Raw genomic sequence first — 7,054 nt, forward strand, 5'->3', positions numbered from 1 at the left:
AATTCCCCACTGTCAAAGATCATTCCATTTCTATGGGATTAGGGACAAAGATTCATCTCCTATAACTTCATGCTGACATAGGGTGCCATCTTCTCAGAGTGGAAGATATTGACATGATGGGTCTGTAGCACCTCTTTGCTGACCATTTTAGTTGCCTGTTTACATATATGAGCAGAAAAGCTACAATTCTTTGGCTGCCCACAAAGACATAGATTATTATGAGCAATAATGTTAATCCCATTCTCGTGAGGCCAGTTCCTGGAATTGTGCTGGCCCTCGATTCAGTACTGCTCAAGATGGAGCAGCTTATGTCATGGCTACAGTCTGGTTGGGGAGGGGGTCACTTCAGGGTTCTGCATTCTGCTCCGTTCCACTTGGTCCTAAGGATCAGTATCTTGCTGACCTTGAATATCTTGTGCTTTTATATATGGCTTTATTGTTAAGCAAGCCTGCTTTGTTTCATGATATTCCAATAGCTTTCCTGAGTGATCGTTAACTTAGAGTGGTCTTGCAAAGTTCCCTAAAGTTCCCTCTCTATCTATCATCCCCCAGTGGGTTTTCTAAAACTACCTGTGTAACTATCCTACTCTATCCCTATCACTGGTATTTTAAAATGGGTAAGTAGGGGCTTCCCTGGTGGCGCAGTGGTTGAGAGTCCGCCTGCTGATGCAAGGGACGTGGGTTCGTGCCCTGGTCCGGGAAGATCCCACATGCCGCGGAGTGGCTGGGCCCGTGAGCCATGGCCGCTGGGCCTGCGCATCTGGAGCCTGTGCTCCACAACGGGAGAGGCCACAGCAGTGAGAGGCCCGCGTACCGCCAAAAAAAAAAAAAAAAAAAAAAGGGTAAGTAAAATGAATGTTAACAAGATTAAAGGAAAAGGTTTTGATAGAACATGACCTAAGGTTGGATGGTCCAAAAGGACCCCCCAACTTGTCCCCAACATTAAAAGGCCCCAATCAAGTCCACTCTATTTATCCCAGTTTAAAATAAATAAATATGTATATCTATAATAATCTATGTATATGAAGGGCAGAAGGAAAATTACACTGAGATACCTGAACAACGATTACCTGGGGCAGCAGTTAGGCCAGTTAGTCAAGGTTAAAGATTGACAGCAGGGCCTGGGTCCCTTGGCTCAACTCCTCTCTGGGGACCCAGAGTCTTTTTTTTTTTTTTTAATTAATTTTTGGTTGTATTGGTTCTTCATTGCTGTGCACGGGCTTTCTCTAGTTGTGGTGAATGGGGGCTACTCTTCGTTGTGGTGCTCAGGCTTCTCATTGCGGTGGCTTCTTTTGTTGCAGAGTGTGGGCTCTAGGCACACGCGGTGCAGTAGTTATGGCGTACGGGCTTAGTTGCTCCGTGGCATGTGGGATCTTCCCGGACTGGGGCTCAAACCTGTGTCCCCTGCGTTGGCAGGCAGATTCTTAACCACTGCACCACCAGGGAAGTCCCTGGGAACCCAGAGTCTTTTATACCAAATAGATTAAATGGTTGGGGATAAAAAGAAAAAAAAAACTTCTAGGAGCCCTTGTAAGAACAAGCCTTGTTTTGTTTTGTTTTTTTCTGTACGCGGGCCTCTCACTGTCGCGGCCTCTCCCGTTGCGGAGCACAGGCTCCGGACGCGCAGGCTCAGCGGCCATGGCTCACGGACCTAGCTGCTCCACGGCATGTGGGATCCTCCCAGACCGGGGCCCGAACCCGTGTCCCCTGCATCGGCAGGCGGACTTTCAACCACTGCGCCACCAGGGAAACCCAAAGCCTTGTTTTTTGTTTTTGTTGTTGTTGTTACATAAATTAACCCATTTATTGTAGGCTAGCAATGTTTCAAATGGTGGCGCTTCTACTGGTCCTTCAATTCCTTCCGTCTTCTGCTGGCTGACCTTACTGTGACAGCAGAAGTGGTGTCGTAGGTCCAGGCACCACCAGCTACCGTTTTCATGCGGGAACCACAGTGCGAAATGCCCACAGCTCATCTCTTCATCTTGGTTTTGCCACAGAAGGAGCAAGTGCACTTGGCGTGCTGGCTGATTTCAATTGTCCTCACCATTTTCCGGAGGGAGGCACCATAATGGGTCCCGTATTTACCCACCATTCTGGCCTTCTTGGTGCATTTAGCCATGTTGCCACCATCTAGGTCTGAACCCAGACAGGAGAAGACCTGTTGATTGGTTCCTAATGGAAACTAAAGGTAAAGGTATAAAATCATAACATTGAGATGAAAGTTAATAAATATTGGTATATGTAAATAGGCTTTATATAAGATGGTTACATCTCTTTTGCTTAATTATATTGTAGGATAGACGTGTTTCACTGGGGATTACTTCCCCTGTGTGGCATTATAAGACAGGACTTATAGACCTGCCCCTCAGGAAATATTTATTAAACAAACTAAAGGAAACTGATAGTGTCACCTGGGACTGTACAATATAAAGGAAAACGAAGAACTAATATTCAGGGGCTAATAACAGTGACAATAGAGATTTGCTCTTGGTCTAACCTGTGCACTTAAAAGAGGGTCTTTACTGAGTACCTACCGTAGGCAAGCTTTTGAAGGCATGATAAATTAAACCCTAAAGTTCTAAAACACAGAACTCTTAAATTTCAGTTTTGTTGAAAATCTCACTGATATAGAAAAGCAAATTAAAGAAAATACAGTTAGGCAAATGCATTTTTAATAGCATTTACGTGACAGACGATTTCTATCACTGAAGCAAACTTGGGTCCACTCACCCGCAAGCAGCGAAGCCGATCTACTGACACTGGATTGTGGTGGAGAAAAGCTCCATGTCGATCGTAAAGATGCCAGTACCAGGCTCCTCTCTTATGTCTTGGGAGTGGTCCTTCAGAGCTAGCTGAGAGGCTGCCTCCTGGGCCTCAAGTCCTCAGAGAGTCTGCTGAATAAAACAGAATTCTCAACTTTTCGGTTGTGCACTTTTTTCAGTTGACAGTGTTGTGTAAATTGTTGACAAAAGCTAGAGTCTCCAGAGAATTTCAAAGCTAAACTCCTGAGAAAGCTACAACTTCTCTCATCACTGAGACTTCCATGGTCCCTCTGGGTCAGATATGTGGGTAGGGAATGCGGAAGAGCACATTCTAGTAAATTGGCACCGCTCAGACCACGTACTGCAGGAGGGGAGTCTTTGGGTCGTTAGGAGGAACAGAAAGCAGGCAGGGGAAACGGCAGAGGAAAAGAGAAAGGTGATAGACTATATTCCTAGAGCTGCTTTAACAGATTATTACAAACTATGAAGCTTCAAAGCAGAGACATTTATTGCTGCATAGTTCTGGGAGTTCACACTGAAAATGTTGGCAAAGTCATGCTCTCTGAAGGCTCCAGGGGAGGATCCTCCCTTGTGTTTTCCCAGCTGCTGGTGGTTGCTGGCAATCCTCGGCATTCCTTGGCTTGTAGCTGCATCACTGCAGTCTCTTTCCTCTTGCATTTTACTATAAGCAGCAAGGAGAAACCAGGCTGCACCTTCCACACTGTACTTAGAAATCTCTTCAGCTAAATATTCAAGTTCATCACTTACAAGTTCTACTCTCCACCCAGCAATAGACTGGCGCTATCCCGAGGACACACCAAGCCACGTGTCTGACTTCTTTCTTCCCCAGAGAGCCCTGCAGTCTCCCACTGCACCCAAGAAAGATGATCAGACACTGTGACTGGCTTTGTGGGCAAGATTTAGGTCATTTACTAAGGGCCTTTTGGATCCACCACAATAACCCCAAACAACAAGTATAACTTTGGAAATGTTGGTGTGATAGCAGTCACACGGAGAAAAAGCTTTCAACTTGTCAAAGCTGAAGCACCCACCAAGTTACGGGGCAATATTTCTGTCTCTTTAAAGGCAAACAGTTCCTTCACCGGCTCCACCCAATCTGCTTCCTGGCTCAGAGGTTTCAGAGGATGCAGACATTTCCCCCTCATAGTTAAAGCGAAAGCACCAGCTCAAACAGCTTCTTTGGAGAAAACTTGACAACTCATCAACTCCTTCAAAAGGTGAGCCTGGCTGAGAAGAGGCCCCAGAGGATAGAGGTGCGAGGGGCAGTAGGATACAGGGAGTCTGCGTGGGGGTGGGCTCTGGCCTGAGAAGTGGTGGTGTGCAAGCAACGCAGTAAGGAGGATGCTGCCAGAGTGCTGGTGGTGGAGGGGAGAGAGGGGAGGAAAGATGTTTATGAGCGTAATGTCCATACATCTCATATTTAACATGACAAACTTTTGCTGAATACTGCACCGTCTGTCTAGTTGCTGTTGTGATAGACATTGAGTACCACTTGATAACCCAGAGTTTTTCCTTAATAGGAAATGAGTGTCCCCAAGGCAGGTCTTTAGAGCTGGAGGGCAATTCAGAGGCCACCCAGCCTAAACCCCTGCTTCTTTTTTTTACATTTAATTTTTATTTTATATTGGAGTAGAATCGATTTACAGTGTTGTGTAACTTTCAGGTATACAGCTCAGTGATTCCGTTATACATATACGTATATCCATTCTTTTTCAGATTCTTTTCCCATATAGGTTATTACAGAATATTGAGTAGAGTTCCCTGTGCTATACAGTAGGTCCTTGTTGATTTTACTGAAAAAGAATCAGAACCCCTGAGAGCATGGTGACTCTCCAGGGATTAGCCAGGTCGCTAATGACACAGGAAATCTAGAATTCACTTTGAATGCTTTCCGACACTTCACAGAGAGAAGCTGTGTCGCTAATAGGGTGACATATGAGTTGAGGAGCGGGTGCTAAGCAGAGAGGATTAGCTATGCTAAAAAAAACATGTATGTGAGACCCCCTCCCTGCCTTCCCTAATTATAGGCTTGCTAACCAGTTCACCATTCGGGAAAGAGTGTGGACTGTCTTCCCCTGATCTGCCTCTGACCTGATGTAGACTACAGAATGACGGGTCCGAGAAGGAACAGGAAGAGGCTGTAGTGTGCAGTGCTTAAGAGTGAGCATGGTAGTCAGACAGACTTTGAATTGGACCCCTCTGTGCTCAACCTATTAGCACAATGACCTTGGGCAAATGTCTCAGAATTCTTGAGCCACATCAGTCTCCTCATTTAAAAAACTCAGGTAATAAAGTTAGCTTCCTTGCAGGTTATTTTTGCGAGTAAGTGAGACACAGTTGACCCTTGAACAACACAGATTTGAATTGTGTGGGTCCACTTATATGTGGGTTTTTTTCAATAAATACACATTCAGCTCTCCATATCCCTGGTTTTACATTGGCAGATTCAACAAAACAGGATGGAAATTTCCATCCAAGTTAGGTGGAATCTGCCAATGTGAAAACCCTGATATGGAGGGCCAACTGTACTAGCCATTTTACATGAGATATTTGAGCATCTGCAGATTTTGGAACATGTCGGGGTCTTGGAATCAATCCTCCCTCCATATTGATATGGAGGGATGACTGTAATATACAAAACATGCTTATTAGGGTGCTCGGTATACAGTATACATTCAGTAGTGGTTACACTACACCCAGGTTATTTTTTTTATTGTGGAATTTGTTTTAACTTATTGAAAGATAGAGGGAATAATATAAGGAACTTCCGTGTACCTATACCAAGCCTCAACGATTATCCGTTTATGCCAGTCCTGTTTCATTTATATACTCACCACTCCCCAGCCACCCCAGATTACTTTGAAGCAAATGTCAGACCTTGTGTCACTTTATCAGTAAATATTTGAGTATGTATGTCTGAAAGATAAAGACCATTTAAAAAAATTACCAGAATCAGACTTCAAAAAGCAACGAGAATTTCTAGAAAATTACCGGTTATATTCACATTGCCCTGATTGTCTCATAATTTTAAAAATTGTTTGAAGCTGTTCCCAAATGAGGTCCATAAATTGCAATTCACTGATATCTCTTAAATTTAACTTAACACGTAGGTTTCTACCTTCCTTGTTTCTTGTTGTAAAATTTCTTTAAGAAAGGGGAAGTCTTTTGTCCAACAGAATTGGAAGTGTACACTTTGCTGATTACATCCCCAGAATGTCACTTGTCATGCTCTTCTAGTTCCAGTGTTTTGTGTGCATTCTCTTTAGGGAGAAGCTTGGTCAGATGAAAGTTTGGCTGGTGTTTTGGTGGGAGTACTTCACAGGTGCCATTGTTCCTGGGCTCATCATAGTTTTTATGCCTTTTCAATGGATTTCAAAACTATACAAACACACGCACATACACACAACTAAGAATAGGATTCCCCAAAACAATTTTTTGCAGGTTTTTTTGGGGGGGGTTGCTTAACTATATCCTCCTGGGGATGGACAAAGAAACTACTGCATTGTCAAGTCTCTAGGACCAATTTTTTTGTGGTTCATCCACTACAAAAAATACAATCTGGCTAGTTTGTTTCATTTGCTTTGGATTTTTAGTAGTATTTTGAAATATAATTTTTGCTGTATAATACATGCTTTCGAGATCAAATCTATGAAATCTAAGTATATCCGAGGTAGTCTAGTTCCCAGCTTCTATCCCCAGCTTCCCTCCACCCTGTTTCTTCCATCCCCATATAAGTAACTTTTTTGTCTGCTTACTTTTCAGATTATCCTGCCATTGCTTTTACATATGATTGAAAAAATATATATATTACATTTTATATATGTAGGCCCCGGTTCTCCTTGTTAGAGAAATGATAGTAAACTATACATTATTTTTACCACTTGGCTTTTTTTGCTTAATGATATATCCTGGAGATGTCTCCATACCTGGACATAAAGACATATCTCATTCCGTTTTACAGTTGGCTAGTACTGCACTGTGTGAATATACCTTAGTTTATTCAACCAGGCCCGTACTGATGGGCATTTGATAGGTTTTTGGTCTTTTGCTATTTCAAATAGTGGTGCAGTAAACAGCCTTCTGCATAATTATTTTCTGTATTTTTGTCAGTGTACTTTTGGGATAAATCCCAAAATTGAGGTTGATAATCAAAGGGTAAATGCACATGTACTTTTGCAAGATATTGCTAACTTCTCCTCTAGATGTTTTAGACTGCTTCTCCATTCCCACTAGCCATGTGGGAGAGCACCTGTTTCCCCTATACCTTTTAC

General features: G+C 43.2%; 1 pseudogene; it reads right to left on the reverse strand.

Annotated features, from left to right (window-relative positions):
- Positions 1-1,840: 1,840 nt before the first annotated feature.
- LOC132496313 (large ribosomal subunit protein eL43-like) lies at positions 1,841-2,119 on the reverse strand (annotated as a pseudogene).
- Between the last annotated feature and the right edge of the window lie 4,935 nt (positions 2,120-7,054).

Source organism: Mesoplodon densirostris, chromosome 9, assembly GCF_025265405.1.
Source record: "Mesoplodon densirostris isolate mMesDen1 chromosome 9, mMesDen1 primary haplotype, whole genome shotgun sequence".
Classification (NCBI taxonomy): Eukaryota; Metazoa; Chordata; class Mammalia; order Artiodactyla; family Ziphiidae; genus Mesoplodon; species Mesoplodon densirostris.